We start from the raw sequence: 19,786 nt of genomic DNA on the forward strand, positions 1-19,786 counted from the left end.
ATATACCCTGGGTTCCTATTCTGCACATGTCCAAACCAGTCTCACCTCTCAGACTCACCTCTCTGACTTTGTCTCCAAATCCTCCTACCTGTGCTGTCCCTCTGATATGTTCATTCCTAATCATGTCCATCCTCGTCTCTCCAAAAGAAAATTGCAACATCTTCACCTCTGCCACCTCCAGCTCTGTCTCCTGTCTTTTTGTGTCTAAGGTGTACAACATATGTCATAAACATTCCCTTTCACTGGTACCGATGGTCTTGGATTATAATTCACTCCTGCCACACCACTCCACACTGCCTGTACTGTCTGCACCTCTCTATCACACTCTTAACTATTTTGGATAGTTGACCCAAAAGTACTCAAAATCGTCCTCCATCAGTAACTCGACTCATTGCAGTTGCACCATTCCACTGTAACCCTTTCCATTCACATGTGTCTTGTTCTGACTGACTTTCACTCCCCTTCTCTCCAGAGCATATCTCCACCTTTCCAGGCTCATGTCAACCTGCTCTCTACTCTCACTTCAGATCACAGTCATCTGCAAACATCACAGTCTACGGACACGCCTGTCTGATCTTGTCCGTCAACCTGTCTATCACTATTGTAACCAAGAAAGGACTCAGAGCTGAACCTTGACATAATCCCACCTCAATCTTGAATGAATCTGTCACTGCACATTTCACTGCTGTCACACTGTCTTTGTACATGTCCTGCACCACCCTCACATGCTTCTCTGCCACTCCAGGCTTCCTTATAAAATACAATAAATCTTTTTTTTGGCACCCTGCCATTGTGCCCCAGAAACCTTGGCTTAAATAGATTTTTATACCCTCTGCAAACAAAATTTGGGGTGTCTATAGCAGTCACCTCTTCTATTTGTCCACAGAGCTTTTAAGTGCGTCTCCACTTAAACCTTGTGATGGATTTCATGGAGTCTTTAGACAGTCATATCACATAAGACAAGGTTCAAGTTATGAGTCACAATATCATGACAAAATCACAAAATTATTAACTCCGTGAAATTAGCTTGCAAACATCATTTTTATGTGGAATTTTCTCTGGAATTCAATTTTGCAATACAAAATACAAAATCTCTAACCAGTTAAGTGCTACAAGCCTTAACTTACAGATACTTTTATGAAGCTTTAATAATTCCAAATGTGAAAATAACAGAAATAGCACTCAATAAATGACATTTAACATGCTTTCGTCATTTACAAATGAAGTAATCTTCAAACATAACCTAACAGAGTTCACATTCAGCACACAGAAGGTCAGTCAGGTCTAAGATCAGCCAGGGCTTCCTGATACAAGATCTGCATTTTATGTGATCTGGACACCCTTGCTGCATCTAATTTGTTTTCGGATAAATTATCAACATTTGCAGTTTTCAGCTTTCTGGACCCCTTGAACATCACGGAGTTAATAATTTTGTGATTCTGCTCTGGAGTCATCTGAGAGTAAGTGCCAGCAGGACGGCCACGACCCTGAGGGCTTTAGTTAGCTTTCTTGGGCATGATAAATTCACATTTCAGTCACCTAAAATAAAGAAAAAAACATACTTTAGAATTTAGAACTGTAGATGCTTAATTAGGTCTCTTATCTCTAAATAGTGCCAACAGGACACGTATCCCAGCTTAACTAGAAGTAATGTTTAGTAATATAGCCACCTCCGCCTGTAAAACCACAAGAATCCGTTGGGGGAGAAAAAAAAAAATCTAATTTGTTTCTGGTCAAAGATATGCTCATATTAATGATACCTCCATGTAACATTTTATTTATTTATATAAATAAAACTAGTTAAGGTTTTAGTAGTCTAGCTTTAAAATTGAAGGGATCAGATTTTGCAACATCACATTTTTTTTTCCACGTCTTAAATTTAGGAGGTATGGGTTGACAATGATATGACTTTTTCTTAACTACAGTTACATATTGCTTATTGTAAAGTATCAGCGGAGTCCTCATGACTCACTGGTTAATTTGGTTTGCAGTTTGTAAATCTAGCTTTAAAAACACCACCACCAGAGTATCTTGCCTAAAGCATAAGATTTTGCCAAAAAAAAAAAATTGTTACTCAGCCATAGGACAAATAATCCTGAAGGATGACCTGTCTGCTGCCTGAAAAGCTTAAAATTTAATTTGTAACAAAACAACACAACACGGGAACTAGGAATAAAGCTTATGTTACATCTTAAAACATACTTTCACTATTCTATTGCTTGAAAAAAAAAATCACAACATAAAAATATTGTCACAGAAAAATGCCTATTTTAGGCATATTTTTATTGAAAAACACAAAAAAGGAGCACTTAGGTCATATTTAGACATTTCTAAGTGCTAAAATCTAAAAGAGCAGGTGGTTTTACCTTAGAAAACAACAACAAAGGCTAAGAAGTACCTTTTTTTATTATGAAATATTTTTTTCCACACATTTGCCACAAAGTTATGACTGTGAATTTGAACAATGTCGTATGAAGATATGTATGAAGGCAAAAAAAAAAAACTCTGGTTTGATGTCTTCAAGATGCAAAATGTGGCTCTTGCTGTTTTTAAATCCAGTGTACTTTTCAGTTGCATCCACAGAGATTTACAAGTTTGTTAATTCAGATTTCTTTAAAAAGGATTTATTATTACATATGTATAATACATCATTGGTTAACTAGTGTGTTTTACGAGTCAACTAGTGTGGAAGAGCTGTGAGTTTGATCACAGAACTTTAGTTTTATTTTTTAACTGATCTTAAACATAAGGCAATGGGTCTATTGGTAAGACCTTAAATACAACCAACAGTTTCTAAATTCATCTAGGATTATGCCAATTAGTCATTCAATCAGTTTCTGGAATCTTCATTGTCATTTAAAGAAGAATTAATCTTGCTGAATAGAAAAAACTCACTGAAAATATGACTTGGTGAATTAAAAACTGAAAATAATGAATAAGTAAAAATCAATATTGTAATTATTATTATTATTAACGTTTGTTACACCCCATGACTCTTAATTAGAGTAAGTGGGAGTAGGAAATGGATGGATGATGTTTAAAAGACTTGATGTACAGTGTCTGACTTAACACACATACGTATTGTTTGATTTAAATGGATTACGAGCTCTGTTAGAAAAGTATCTGACCTTTTTATTTTTTTTCAAAAACCTGATGGATTTGAATCACGTGTGCTTGCATGAGCAAACAAAATTTTTTCACGCCTGTTGATTGCGTCATTTGCTTGTAAGCAGCCTTTGTTTGAGGTGTGTGTCGTGCGCTCGGCATTTTTTTCATTCCAAGGAAAAGACGGAACAACTGGAGCAGAGCGGACTGCATCAAATTTTGCCAGAAACTGGGCGACAGCCAGGTGGAAACCATTCGGATTATTCAGACGGCTTTCAGTGACGATCCTATGGGCATCACACAGATTAAGGAGCGGTACAACCAGTTTAAAGACGGCCGCACAACGGTGGAGAGCGAGTCACGCTCCGGTCGGCCATCAACATGCTGAAATGGCCAGATCATTTCAAAGTGAACGCTGTGGTGATGTGGGACCGTCGTGTGACTATTTGAGAAATTGCGGAAGAGGTGGACATCAGCACTTTTTCGGTACATTCAATTCCACTGTGACAGAAGATTTGGCCATGAAAAGGAGTGGCAATGAAATTCGTGCCGAAGCTGACGGTGGAGCAAAAGCGCCTTCGTGTTGAAGTCTCACAGGACACGCTTGACTCCGAAAAATGATGCCCACCTCTTCCACCATTTGGAAGATTCAGACGGCTTTCAGTGGCTTTTCAGTCGTGTGACTATCCGAGAAATGGTGGAAGAGGTGGGCATGTCACAACATGTCCTGTGAGACTTCAACACGAAGGCGCTTTTGCTCTGCCATCGGCAGCTTCGTGCCGAAGCCGTCGGCATGATTTTCACCGCCACTCTTTTCACGGCCAAATCTTCTGTCACAGTGGAATGTGCCGAAAAAGTGCTGATGTCCACCTCTTCCGCAATTTCTCAGTCACACGACGGTCCCGCATCACCACAGCGTTCACTTTGGAAATGATCTGGTCATTTCAACATGTTGATGGACGACCGGAGCGCGGCTCGCTCTCCACCTTTGTGCGGACGTCTTTAAACTGGTTGTACCACTCCTTAATTTGTGTGATGCCCAGACGATCGTCATCGAAAGCTGTCTGAATAATCCGAATGGTTTCCACCTGGCTGTCACCCAGTTTCTGGCAAAATTTGATGCAGTCGCGCTGTTCCAGTTGTTCCGTCTTTTTCCTTGGAAAGAAAAAACGCAAAGCGCATGACACACACCTCACACAGGCTGCTTACCAGAAAATGACGCAATCGACAAGCGTGAAAAATTCACGCATGCGCACGAAGGTTCAAGGTTGGCTCATGCAAGCACACGTGATTCAAATTCATCAGGTTTTTGAAAAAATAAAAATAAAAAGGTCGGATACTTTTCTAACAGACCTCGTATGTGCAGTGGGGGAAATTTTAATTTGAGAGTTTTTAGCCGAGGTGAATGTAAATGTGTGTCTTCAACTTTAAGTAGTTTTCTTAAGCATCATTTTTTTTCTCAAGGGTGTAAAATTGAATTTTGTGAATGACTCTTTCTGACTTTATTTGGAATAGAGGTGCTACAGTATAAGGCCATAGGTGGGGTGAAAACATTACATGTAGTGACACAGAGAGGTGACGGTTAGTTTGACTCATTTATTTCACCACAGTTCCAAGTACTGACTGACTGGCCAGTGCCTCACTTGTGTCTTGTAGTAATGAGTTTGGGGTAAACGTCCCTGGTGCAGTCAGTGGTGTTGACTTGACCACGTCAACTTGGCTGTGCCTCTGTGCTGGGTTCACAAAGGATCTCGCTCGCTGGTTGGTGGCCCTTGATGACTGTTACTGATTAATTAAGTAGGTCCATGTGAAAGCAACTTGTTTGATAAAATCTTACGTAATAGATTAGGGCCCTGTCACCCTGAGGATGACTGAGCAGGAACCAAGTCGAATCAGCCGGAATGGGGGGAAAAAAGGCCAAATTCCAGAGCCATTTGGGAGTGACAGATATTCAGACAGCTGTGTCGGAATGCCATTAGAATACTGAGAATGTGGGCTGAAGCTGCCAGAAATGATTTTTGCACATTCCGTGTGTAAGCCTCCGAATGCAGTCCAGATGTAGTTGGAACACAGTAGGAATACATAGAATGCAGTTAGAATATGAAGCATGGACTTTGAATGCTGTACGAGTGCGGACCGATTGCCACCTGAAGTCTGAAAGCCTGGAAGGTAAACACAGGGGGGGGAGGAGGAGGGGAGAGCAGCACTGTCACTGTAATCATGTAATGCAGGTCCTCCTGATGTCCATATCATTGTGGTTCACGTGAAGGACAGACATCAGTTTATCATGATCATCAAATCACCACCGTGTGCAGCTGTCATTACCAGAGAGCATGCACCTGTTACAGCAAGAAGTGACTGTGACGTGGAGCATGTCCACGCCCCACATGTGTACAATCGCTGTTGTCCAACAGCCCACAATATGTGTCATATGTGTTAAATCTGTCATTGACTCACCCTCTCTCACCCACTGTCTCTCTCTCTCTCTCTCTCTCTCTCTCTCTCTCTCTCTCCCTCACACTGTCCATAAGCAGGACACTGTCCCCTCAGAATGGACATCTTCCCACACATACATAACTGACTCTCTGCACTGTGCGATTGGAGTTTAGGAACAGCTGTGCCATCTGACATCACAGCCCCGCAGGGCAGCGGTGCGATCTGACATCACAGCCCCGCAGGGCAGTGGTGCCATCCTACTGTCTGGCTGGAGAAGTGAGTGCGTCTGCTTTTCATGTGGCGTTCTGGGGGGAGTGCACATGTCTGCTTGTCCCAGATACCACAAATACCACCATGACATATCTAAAAGTAGGCAGTGTGGGTCAGACTGACTCAGTTTGGGCAAGTCTTTGCACCCCAATCAGCTAGCACTGGAGGAGCTGTCCTGCAGCTCTGTGCCACATTGGACACATGCCGGCAGGATTTGACGTGCCTCACCATGGCAAATTTCTCTTGAACATGATCAGACTGCGTTGAATGCTGTTTATGACGCTGTGAGAATATTTATAATGCAGTTAGAGTCCACCTTGACTGTTGTATGATATTTTTCCACCTCAACTGCACCTTAAAGGGGAACAGAAAACACTCACGGATTATTTATAGCATGAATAAACACAAAAAATGTGTTGTTTTGATAGTTCAAGAAACATTATAGACCATAAAACATCTACAGAAAACCTTGTGTCAGTCGTGGTCTGAGAGGCTTTGACATCGACCGGCTTCCACCATTTATGCAGGTCAGGTGGGTGATGACACCGGTTGGGGGGGAGATGAGCCTCATTCTGAGATTCCCTGCCACAGGCACCAACAAAGAGGTTATATCAATCAATCAATCAATCAATTTTTTTTTATATAGCGCCAAATCACAACAAACAGTTGCCCCAAGGCGCTTTATATTGTAAGGCAAGGCCATACAATAATTATGTAAAACCCCAACGGTCAAAACGACCCCCTGTGAGCAAGCACTTGGCTACAGTGGGAAGGAAAAACTCCCTTTTAACAGGAAGAAACCTCCAGCAGAACCAGGCTCAGGGAGGGGAAGTCTTCTGCTGGGACTGGTTGGGGCTGAGGGAGAGAACCAGGAAAAAGACATGCTGTGGAGGGGAGCAGAGATCGATCACTAATGATTAAATGCAGAGTGGTGCATACAGAGCAAAAAGAGAAAGAAACAGTGCATCATGGGAACCCCCCAGCAGTCTACGTCTATAGCAGCATAACTAAGGGATGGTTCAGGGTCACCTGATCCAGCCCTAACTATAAGCTTTAGCAAAAAGGAAAGTTTTAAGCCTAATCTTAAAAGTAGAGAGGGTGTCTGTCTCCCTGATCTGAATTGGGAGCTGGTTCCACAGGAGAGGAGCCTGAAAGCTGAAGGCTCTGCCTCCCATTCTACTCTTACAAACCCTAGGAACTACAAGTAAGCCTGCAGTCTGAGAGCGAAGCGCTCTATTGGGGTGATATGGTACTACGAGGTCCCTAAGATAAGATGGGACCTGATTATTCAAAACCTTATAAGTAAGAAGAAGAATTTTAAATTCTGTTCTAGAATTAACAGGAAGCCAATGAAGAGAGGCCAATATGGGTGAGATATGCTCTCTCCTTCTAGTCCCCGTTAGTACTCTAGCTGCAGCATTTTGAATTAACTGAAAGCTTTTTAGGGAACTTTTAGGACAACCTGATAATAATGAATTACAATAGTCCAGCCTAGAGGAAATAAATGCATGAATTAGTTTTTCAGCATCACTCTGAGATAAGACCTTTCTAATTTTAGAGATATTGCGTAAATGCAAAAAAGCAGTCCTACATATTTGTTTAATATGCGCTTTGAATGACATATCCTGATCAAAAATGACTCCAAGATTTCTCACAGTATTACTAGAGGTCAGGGTAATGCCATCCAGAGTAACGATCTGGTTAGACACCATGTTTCTAAGATTTGTGGGGCCCAAGTACAATAACTTCAGTTTTATCTGAGTTTAAAAGCAGGAAATTAGAGGTCATCCATGTCTTTATGTCTGTAAGACAATCCTGCAGTTTAGCTAATTGGTGTGTGTCCTCTGGCTTCATGGATAGATAAAGCTGGGTATCATCTGCGTAACAATGAAAATTTAAGCAATACCGTCTAATAATACTGCCTAAGGGAAGCATGTATAAAGTGAATAAAATTGGTCCTAGCACAGAACCTTGTGGAACTCCATAATTAACTTTAGTCTGTGAAGAAGATTCCCCATTTACATGAACAGATTGTAATCTATTAGACAAATATGATTCAAACCACCACAGCGCAGTGCCTTTAATACCTATGGCATGCTCTAATCTCTGTAATAAAATTTTATGGTCAACAGTATCAAAAGCAGCACTGAGGTCTAACAGAACAAGCACAGAGATGAGTCCACTGTCCGAGGCCATAAGAAGATCATTTGTAACCTTCACTAATGCTGTTTCTGTACTATGATGAATTCTAAAACCTGACTGAAACTCTTCAAATAGACCATTCCTCTGCAGATGATCAGTTAGCTGTTTTACAACTACCCTTTCAAGAATTTTTGAGAGAAAATGAAGGTTGGAGATTGGCCTATAATTAGCTAAGATAGCTGGGTCAAGTGATGGCTTTTTAAGTAATGGTTTAATTACTGCCACCTTAAAAGCCTGTGGTACATAGCCAACTAACAAAGATAGATTGATCATATTTAAGATCGAAGCATTAAATAATGGTAGGGCTTCCTTGAGCAGCCTGGCAGGAATGGGGTCTAATAGACATGTTGATGGTTTGGATGAAGTAACTAATGAAAATAACTCAGACAGAACAATCTGAGAGAAAGAGTCTAACCAAATGCCGGCATCACTGAAAGCAGCCAAAGATAACGATACGTCTTTGGGATGGTTATGAGTAATTTTTTCTCTAATAGTTAAAATTTTGTTAGCAAAGAAAGTCATGAAGTCATTACTAGTTAAAGTTAATGGAATACTCAGCTCAATAGAGCTCTGACTCTTTGTCAGCCTGGCTACAGTGCTGAAAAGAAACCTGGGGTTGTTCTTATTTTCTTCAATTAGTGATGAGTAGAAAGATGTCCTAGCTTTACGGAGGGCTTTTTTATAGAGCAACAGACTCTTTTTCCAGGCTAAGTGAAGATCTTCTAAATTAGTGAGACGCCATTTCCTCTCCAACTTACGGGTTATCTGCTTTAAGCTACGAGTTTGTGAGTTATACCACGGAGTCAGGCACTTCTGATTTAAAGCTCTCTTTTTTAGAGGAGCTACAGCATCCAAAGTTGTCTTCAATGAGGATGTAAAACTATTGACGAGATACTCTATGTCACTTACAGAGTTTAGGTACCTACTCTGCACTGTGTTGGTATATGGCATTAGAGAACATAAAGAAGGAATCATATCCTTAAACCTAGTTACAGCGCTTTCTGAAAGACTTCTAGTGTAATGAAACTTATTCCCCACTGCTGGGTAGTCCATCAGAGTAAATGTAAATGTTATTAAGAAATGATCAGACAGAAGGGAGTTTTCAGGGAATACTATTAAGTCTTCTATTTCCATACCATAAGTCAGAACAAGATCTAAGATATGATTAAAGTGGTGGGTGGACTCGTTTACATTTTGAGCAAAGCCAATAGAGTCTAATAATAGATTAAATGCAGTGTTGAGGCTGTTATTCTCAGCATCTGTGTGGATGTTAAAATCGCCCACTATAATTATCTTATCTGAGCTAAGCACTAAGTCAGACAAAAGGTCTGAAAATTCACAGAGAAACTCACAGTAACGACCAGGTGGACGATAGATAATAACAAATAAAACTGGTTTTTGGGACTTCCAATTTGGATGGACAAGACTAAGAGTCAAGCTTTCAAATGAATTAAAGCTCTGTCTGGGTTTTTGATTAATTAATAAGCTGGAATGGAAGATTGCTGATAATCCTCCGCCTCGGCCCGTGCTACGAGCGTTCTGGCAGTTAGTGTGACTCGGGGGTGTTGACTCATTTAAACTAACATATTCATCCTGCTGTAACCAGGTTTCTGTAAGGCAGAATAAATCAATATGTTGATCAATTATTATATCATTTACTAACAGGGACTTAGAAGAGAGAGACCTAATGTTTAATAGACCACATTTAACTGTTTTAGTCTGTGGTGCAGTTGAAGGTGCTATATTATTTTTTCTTTTTGAATTTTTATGCTTAAATAGATTTTTGCTGGTTATTGGTGGTCTGGGAGCAGGCACCATCTCTACGGGGATGGGGTAATGAGGGGATGGCAGGGAGGAGAGAAGCTGCAGAGAGGTGTGTAAGACTACAACTCTGCTTATATTATATTATAGGTTATATATGACGACTAGAGTCCACACTCCCAACGCTGCCCACTAAACGCCAACGTCCCTTCATGGACAGCGACATGACGTTTCCTAACTGCAAAATATTGATGAAGCTCCCGGATGTTAATGCATTTTCAATAGGGATTCACCACTGAACGCACTCAGAGAAACACTCACAAAATACATGTTAAAATGCTGTTCTGACCTGGATATCGAGCCAGTAAAATTAATGAACATTAAATCATGTCAGGAAAGCATTAAACTGACACACACACACACACATTCCCAAATATTAGTGTTGAAAGTTCCACAGATCTGGGGCCTGTACTACGAAGCGGGGTTACTGGCTTATCCTTCCCACTGTAGCCAAGTGCTTGCTCACAGGGGGTCGTTTTGACCGTTGGGGTTTTACATAATTATTGTATGGCCTTGCCTTACAATATAAAGCGCCTTGGGGCAACTGTTTGTTGTGATTTGGCGCTATATAAAAAAAATTGATTGATTGATTATCAGGGTAACTTCGGGAGTAAGTTGATGACGTGTGGAGTAACTTCCCGGTTAACCCGTACTACGAAAGGTGGATAGGTTAAGATCGAGGTATGCTGCCATGGCAATTTATGCTGTGTGCCAAACCTGCTCCGAGCAGGTTATGTTTTAGGTTAGCTTGAGGTTTTCGCTTAACCACTCCCTTTATAAGTACCGTCCATCCACCTTCAATCACTCCGAAGACAATGCCGGCCTACCTGGATGATCCGTTTGATATTGGGGCACAAATTGTGAGGGGCTCTCTTCACAGGGCGAGGGTTTTTAAAGACCGCCAGAATCCGCTGACATACCCGGATGATATTCTCTGAAAGATATAGATTCTCAGTCGAGGGAATTCGTTATCTTTGTTTGCTGATCGGGCATGAAGTCTGTAACATGATCCATCATACACTGTAAAAAAAAAAAACTGTTGTTTTTACAAGAAAACACTGGCAGCTGTGGTTACCAGGGAATTCCTGTAAAAAATACAGCAGTTAAATGTACAAAAAAAGAGAGCTCTTGTTTGTAGATCTAACAGTTCTTTTAATGTGAGTCAGCCGTGGTTCATCCACTGTAAATCCATATACATATTATGTCTGTAATGTTATCTACTGTGCTGCTGTATGTTTTACAGGAATTCCCTGGTAACCACAGCTGCCAGCATTTTCCTGTAAAAACAAGTCATTTTTTATAGTGTAACAATGCCCCGACGATCGAGCAGATAATGTGCCTTGTGCCTATTTTGCCAGTGGACAATTTATGTATTCCATCTGTGATGCTGAACATCTGAGCAAGAATACTGTATGTCGTATGATTCTCAAGGTAGTACTTGCTCTGTCTAAAGTGTTGGATGCATTTGTCGTTTTCCCTGGCCATTTATCCGCAGTGCAAATCAAAGAAGGGTTTTATGCAATCGCGGGTAATTACTAATACCAAAATAGGTCTAATGCATGTCCATTAATTAGGCGAAGTGGGGCTTATCAAGCTATGAATATAAACCTACCGTTCTGAAGGATGTTTTTATATTTCATCTTCACCTGCTGCCAGGTGCGTTTGGCACTGCTATTACATATGACATATTGACAGGATTAGGAATAGCAATCATACAGTCAAGGTAGCCTATTTAGGAAACATTAAATTAACCTAACATATATTAGGAGGCCTATGCCCACTTCTGAATCGTGTTGCATTTGGGCGTAATTAATGAAAGAGGGGCATTTATTTTACACATATTAGACATTCCACAGGTTACTCATCTATAACAGATTTGGGGAACAATTGAATTGTACGTACGCATTTACCCGATCAGCAATACGTTTCCAACAAGCCTGTCTTTCTTTATTGGCAGACGTTGTGTTCGATTTCCCCCTTAACATTAATTTAAATTCCTTGTAGCTCCGCATAATAATCGTGCATTCTTCTTCGGTAAAGTAAAGGTGACCGCGCCATCATTGAAAAATGGTGACGTGTGCTGCAACCTGCCCCTTTTATGTGAACGCGCACAAACTCCAATTAGGTTAACACAGGTTCAACAAATGAACATCTTATTCAGCGTCGTAGTACCGATTAACACCACTTGAGGAAACCAGGTTTTGTTGACCCTGGGTTACATCTGAGTAAGTTAACCCCGCTTCATAGTACAGGCCCCTGATCTGTTCCAGCTGCTGTTTTCAGCACAGCGCAGCTCTGAAAACCATCACCAAACATTTATATGAATATTTTTACACAACTATTCTTTATTGACCGAGTTTCATTCATGAAGTCAGTGGTGTGTGTGTGTGTGTGTGTGTGTGTGTGTGTGTGTGTGTGTGTGTGTGTGTGTGTGTGTGTGTGTGTGTGTGTGTGTGTGTGTGTGTGTGTGTGTGTGTGTGTGTGTGTGTGTGTGTGTGTGTGTGTCCTCAGAGGATACACAGCCAGGAAACATACACCTGTTTATCAACCAAAATGGAAGGAAATATTGTCTCCCAAGTTCCTCCGTTTGTGGCTTTGCCAACATGCGTGGCTTTCTGACATATTCCACCTGTTGTTGTTTTTTTGTTTTTTTTTTACCAGACTAATAGACCTTCAGTGAGCAAGATCAGTAAACTGCACTTGTCTCCAACCAGTGACGTCAACCGGAAGTGTCCTCCACTGACTTCAGCCAGTGGACATTTACATGTCAATTTAGCGGCAGGTTTGATTCAAATAATATTATCTACACTGCGCTCAAACATTCTGTAACTGTATGAATAATAATGCCAATGCAGAAACAAATTCTCAAAAAGTGTTTCTGTTCCCCTTTAAATGTTTTGAACATGAGCTAAAGATTTGGCCCTGACTGTTTGGAACACACTCAGATTGCACTCAGAGCTTTCTGAATGCACCTCAACTGTTCCAGAATGTACGTCAGAGTTTCATTTGGGCTTATTCGGCCTGTGGTGTGACGGGTATCATTGTGAACTTTGGCGTGACAGATGGAGAGGGTTAAAGAACCACACAATCTCCCTTTTTGCTTGACGTCATCGTGTGTAACCTCTGAAAGTACTGCTGGTTCCAGCCTCCAGTGAAGTTGATATGAGTAAGCCAGCTGGTGCTGTTTATGATACTTTTGCAGTGGGAGTCTGAACGTTTAGCAGCTCTGTTGTAATTTAATCTCAGGGGGTGACAGCGGTGGAGTTGAGCAGCAGAAAACATCTGGTTTTAATTTTTTGATGTAAGTGGAGTTGCTGCTTTGACCGTTGTTCACGAGCTTATGTGACTTTGTCAGGACTTTGGCCAAATCTTTCTGCAGGGTGTGGTTTATGTGCACCACTCCACTGCCATACATTTTGACCTCTGCCACTGAGCCAGGTCAGTGTTGTACACTTAGTCACGTAGCAGCCATTTATCCCAGATAAACAACTATTCTACACACCACTGAACTGGTGACTGCAACCAGAGCATGCTCTGAGTGGGTACCTCACCAACCAATCAGAATGCTTTACTCCCCCTTGGGCCTTTATGATGTCATAATGTGAGCATGCTAAACATGCTAACATATTTCTTGATCTTAAAGAAAGTGCTAGAAGAAATATTTTGAAGCAGCTTCAGAGTAGATCATGATCATAATGTACTCAGTACTTCCCAGACCCAGAAACCATCATTCATCAAAGTTTTACCACAGTTACATTTTGTCTGCCAACAGATGAGGGTGAACACATATACCCCACCCTCCTTTGATGGATGGTGGAGATAATGAAACTTATGAAACATGAGTTCAGTCAGTTTTATTTTTTGTAATACTCTGCTAAAGTCCTGCGGGGCAAATATGAGAGACGGTCACTGCACGCACATAATAAATGTGTTTGTCAGACTATAGTGGCATCATTTAATCTTTTATTATAATAGAACTGTGTAAAATGTAAATAAAAACAGAATACAATGATTTGCAAAACCTCTTCAACCTATATTCAACTGAATACACCAGAAAGACAAGATATTTAATGTTCAAACTGCTAGACTTTGTTGTTTTTGTGTTTTTTATGACAAAAACGACAGAACAGAATTGGAAATTATTCAGGTACCTAGACACACTTTGAGATTTTGGGGCTGAACAGCGGCGTGCATTATTTCCATTCTTTTAAAGGACATGTCACACTGAAATCAGAACATTTCCGAGTGTTTCTCACAGCGTTTCGTAGAGGAAACTGTGCACTTGAATGCTGCTAACATTAAAAACGGAACCACAGATTAATTGCAAAGTTTATATAAGTATGCTGTGGTGTTATGATGACTTTTTTTTTTTTTTGAAGTTATAACTGTTAATTTTGATGCAGTCACGGTAAAAGGAGCTGCTTTCCACTGTGCAAAAGTGTACTGCGCGTGCACACTGTGTGAGTGTGATGTGCGCTGCTCCGTTACAGAACAGTCTCACATCAAGACAGACTCTAAAAGTAAAATAAAAATAAACCCTACCAGCTCCACTGAGAAGAAGAAGAAGGAAAAAAAAACCTGAACAGTCATCCATTTTTGATTTCCAACGTCTGCTTCACCAGAGGAGTCCCCACGCACATTCGCCGGCTGGTGTTGCGGAGCTCCTCACAAAGTTCTCTCACGGTTAGATAGAAAGTCCATTATCTCCTGAAAATAAAGCATTCTGACTTTTTCCCAATGTAAAAAAAAATCCACCTGCGTGTCCAGCCTGTAAAGAAACCGCGTCATGAAGACATTCCGCGTGCACGCTCACGGAGGGACTAAAATAGTGTCCAGCAACACAAACGGCAGCGTCACCACACGTTAGAATCCAAAATCCAACAGACTCTGACAAAATTAAGAGTTTTGTGGTGAAGTGTGTCGCCTCCTGTCTCTCTGTACAGCCTCTGTAAATCCAAACCTTCACTTTTGAATGAAAGCTCAGAAGCTTCATTGTCGGATGAAGCAGTGTTCGTTTCTTCACCTGTCAGCCTGAGGTTTCTGCTTTTCCTAAAATGTGCATCACACACTGAGAAATGCCAACAAATGCAGAGTAATAAGACGTTTTCCAGAAATGCACCTGCTGACTCAGGGAGGAAAGCTGGACCTTTTGTTTTTCTATTTTAATTTTATTTTTTGACAGTATAGAGAAGTGTACCTATAGAAGTACCTCTAAAACAATTTACTGAATGGAACTGAATGTTTTTGGGGGTCATATGGAAAGGCCAAAATCCTAGGATCGGATATAGTACTTTGAAATTGCCTAAGGAAAAGGGAGGATTGGCTTTACCTACTATACAGAACAAGTACAAATCAGGTTACTTAAACTTGCATGGCTTAATCTTTGAGACAAGCATATGGTACTGGCAGGATCAACCAGGGAGGCTGACTTTCTTTAGATACCTCCACATTAGGACCCACTTTAATAGTATTATCAAAGCAGATGAAAGTAACAGACAATCAAGATCTTGATTGAGGCAGGTGCATCTAGGCTCAGTAGAGAAAACTAACTAATTACTAGAATTTATTCATTTTTACAGTCACTCACAGTTCCTCATTCTATACGAAAACCACATGGGAGAAAGAAGCTACAACAACCATTTCTTAACAGAATTGGATGCATATTTGTAAAAAAAAAAAACAACTGAACACTTCAAGTTCAGGTCATTAGAAGGAATTTCTTTGGAAAAATATAATTAAATTTTCATCACCCCTAAAATAAAACAACCCCAGAAAGGTCAGTCAAGATACGGGTGTTATTGGGGGAATGTGGAACATCCATGGTAGACCATTTCTACATCTTCTGGGACTGTCCAACTAGTCAGCCCTTTTGGATAGATATAGTAGAAAAAACTAATATAATTATGGGTTTTAAGATTCAACATGACTTTTGCACAATATATATCAGGTTGACGTGGTGCAATGGGAATATCTCAGCTTCAGTTAGTTCCAGCAATAAATATTTGATTAAAATAATGTTGGCAGCAAGCAAAAAGCTGTAATAAGAAGATGGCTGGCTAAAGAGATCTCAAAAGCAGAATGGGTTTGGATTATAATAATGAAGTATATTATGCCGTCAGATTTTTTTTTTTATGGACAAATTTTCCAATTACTGGAAGAAATGGATAACTTTTTTATTTATTTATTTATTTTTTTGCACAGTGACACTCCTACATACAGAACCCAGGAGAGGCCACTAAAAGTGACATTTTTTTCTGGCTGTGATCATTTGTTAGCATGTTCTCCTTTAATTGATGCATCGAGCCATTATTAAAACGTGCGCTCGTTTTAGAAATTGTGCCCTGCGCACACTATAGTAAAATGAGAACACAGTTTAATAAGTTGTGCACACAATATAGTAAAAAGAGAGCAAAATTTAGTGAAACAAGTGCACAATTTAACAACATGGATGCACATTGTAGTAGAACGTGCACACATTCTGTCAACATGCAAAACATTTTGCGATGCTCCGTACCTCCATAATCACTTGTAACTAACTAAAATGTATCAGGATGTTTTGAGGTACAACACCTCCCCCTAGTGAGCACTGAAAGTAACAAATGGATTTTGTATCATGCTGGATTTGTAGTCAAATGGTACCCTCAATGCTCACTAGAGGAAATACTTCCTCAGAGTAAAGACATGGTAAACTGACTTAACAGGAAATTGCATAAAAAGAACTGAAATGGATGGGAATGTAACACCCCTGGATTCGATTTTTGCTTTTGAAATTTACAAAGTTATACCATTGACCTGTTATAATTTTTTATATAACAGCTGAGTGGATCCTTTGCTTGGTGCTTTGACATGACACGAATTATTAGCACTTGTGTCCCAGTTGTGTTGTGGTGCATTTAGCATGAAAATATGGTTGCATACATTTTGTACCATTGCATGCTGCGAATCCCGCCCATACACACAACACACTAGTGGGGGAGGGGGTGTAGCTAAACATGGCGGAGTTTGTTTTGCTGAAAGACGATATTTGAAGGAGCTAATTAACAGTGCTAATTCTTCTAACACTGTTTTGCACTAGTCAATTTATGTAACCACCAACAGATTCAGGTAAGGCTGGGCTCCAGCCTATTCCAACGATTATGTCCTGCCATAGCATTTCCCACATTTCTTCTAGTGATTCACAAACAAAATTTTGAGTAATATAGTCGTGATTATACCTGTCCCAAACAATATACTCATATACAAAACCCGATGTTGTGGGGTCTAATGTAACATTATATTGGTTTACTCCAAAAGGATCATGAATTAACAGTGTCAATTTCATCGCATTCGTTGAAATATTACCCATTCCACCTCTCGCCTTAAACGTATAACATAGATACATGTAAAAGTGTTACAAAAAGTCATCACACATATTGCTATAATTAATAGTATCAAAGGTGGCACTAAGGTACTCCTGGCAGTGACAGACATCCCTGAAAAGATATCCCACCAATGATGTGCTGATGCTTGCTGTACTAATTTTGCCACATGTTTTACCCGGTCACTAGCTATCAATGTAGACACCATGAGACTGGAGATGTTGGACGTATGTGACTCTATTAATTGCTGAATTTCCGTAGATTGTTCCAATGCGCATTTGAAACGCTCCAGGGAAAGACTCCATGGGGAATGCAATACATCCCATTGTACCGAAGTCAGCCGACTTGATACAGAATAATTAGTCAAACGATACGTCCGGTCTCCCCAATGCCATAAGTGCACATTGTTCAGGCAGCCAGTAAACGGAACCGAAGGTACTTGTGAATTATTTTTCATTGTTGCAACACACAGAGCATGTGGGCCAATCTGCCACAACATTTCTCTTGGTGTTTCCCTAGTCCAGTCACAAAGTACAACCTCTGAGTCGGTTAGACATGGATTGGCATATCCCGTTTGCAGCACACAGGCCATACCTTTATCTGTTTTGTCACACATTTTGGTATCAAAAGTCGTATTAGTTTTTGGTTCTAACCACTCTCCATCCATATGCAAGAACCAATAGCCATTTGAAATTCTTTTGCCACAAATTAGTCCTACCAATGCTGTGGGCATCCACTCTCCAACCTGATGAACTACTTGGGACGAGTATTTCCCAGTGTTTGATAACATTGTTCTGGTTACCTCATTATCTACTGTATTCGACACCCCCAGGACAGTTCCTGTTCCTCCTAATAGAGTGTCATACCACGCCCTTCGACGTCTTCTGCAAATTGGAATTTTTGGAAAGGTAACTTGCCAATATACCTTTGTCTTCACTGTTGCTTGTGGCACAAGTAAAATTGTCCTGTTGACTTGTTTTAGTGAGATTTCTCCAGACGAGCTCCACTCGTGGTTGGACTTCTCTCACTTGATGTCCTTCCGTCATTCCCCAACAACCGGAGACCATGGCACCACCTACAAGGAGGAGTATGACCCAGCAGCCGACACCTCCAATCCCGGGGCTTCCACTGGTTGCCATAGCGACGCCCGCCTCTTGTGGTCCTCGATCGCCCGATCAGCAACTCCCAGCAGGGCATCAATCCGAGCCTAGACAACACAAGTGTAACTACGGGTAGAATGACAACGATTAGTCTTCTCTTACATAACACTTTGATACAGGCACATTTACCCATTTTTCTTCACCCTGATAGAGTATACTAACAGTTGCATCATTCCCTTGAGCTATAATTTCTGCCGCCTTAGGCGGTCCGTTAGGTTGTTTCACCCAAACTTTGGCACCTGCTTGATCTGAGGCCTGTACCAACCCCATTTCACAAGGTTTAATGATTAATTGAGCAATTTTGTCCCCTTTGTTCAATATCAGGGGTTGTTCTCCAAACAATCTACAAACCACTCCAATCTCACCTTGATAATCTGCATCTATCACTCCGGCTTGAATAGTTAGCCCTTTGAGTGATAGACCACTACGTGGCAGGACATGCCCATATGTGCCCTTCGGACACTGTAGGCCTAGTCCTGTTTTTACCACTTGAATTTGGTCAGGTACCAATGTGACAGTAGTCAATGTTCTTAAGTCTAGTCCTGCTGAGCCTGGAGTTGCTCTGACAGGTAGTTCCGCTTGTGGATCAATTTTCCACATTTTGATGCTTTCTGTAGTATGCTCTATCATTTCTCCTGAAATCATTCTTATCAAGGGTGTGGATCCCGACCCTAAAGGTCGATTGTTCAGCTGATCCACAGCAGTAGTCAAGTCCTGTTTCCAATGTCGCATAGTGCGATCTTTTGACAGCTTCCGTAGGGTCTCTTTAAGAAGCCCGTTCATTCGCTCTATTAACCCCGCCGCTTGCGGGTAATAGGGAATATGATAAATCCATTCAACATGATGTTCTTGGGCCCACTCTTTCACTTTATTTCCTGTAAAATGAGTACTGGCAAACCATAATACTGCTGTATTATTTTCAAACACTTAAGTGTGGCCATTTGATTTGCAAATTTACATGGATGCACTACCAAGACCCCAGAAAATGTATCTACAGCAGTGCATGCATGTCTACATCCCTTAGACATGGGCAGTGGTCCAATAAAATCTAACTGCCAAATTTGACCGGGACTTTTACCACGATTTAACTGCCCATGCAAATGTTGAGGAACACCCTTCCGGTGGTGTTGACATTGTTCACACTCAGTGATTGCTGTTTTCACATCATCCAATTTTAGATCAATACCTCGATCTCTGGCCCATTTTAGGGTACCTTGAACCCCCCAATGTCCTGCTTTGACATGAGCCCATCTAGCCAATCCTGGGCTGGATTGTCTTAATTCAATCATTACTTTTACTAATTGATCTGCAGCTTTATTATATAAAGCTTCTGAGTCTTGTCCATTTGTGTGTGCATCTACATGCGTCACAGTAATAGGAATTGTTTTAGCCTTTTCCCAAATGTCTTCCCACAATTCTCTTCCCCAAACTTCT

The 19,786-nt window shown here is 40.9% G+C and overlaps 1 protein-coding gene across 3 annotated transcripts in view; it reads left to right on the forward strand.

Annotated features, from left to right (window-relative positions):
* Positions 1-19,786, forward strand: part of uap1 (UDP-N-acetylglucosamine pyrophosphorylase 1) — a 104,122-nt gene that overhangs the window by 1,487 nt on the left and 82,849 nt on the right. The gene's annotated exons all lie outside the window — the stretch shown is intronic.

This window comes from Thalassophryne amazonica, chromosome 10, assembly GCF_902500255.1.
Source record: "Thalassophryne amazonica chromosome 10, fThaAma1.1, whole genome shotgun sequence".
In the NCBI taxonomy this organism is placed as follows: Eukaryota; Metazoa; Chordata; class Actinopteri; order Batrachoidiformes; family Batrachoididae; genus Thalassophryne; species Thalassophryne amazonica.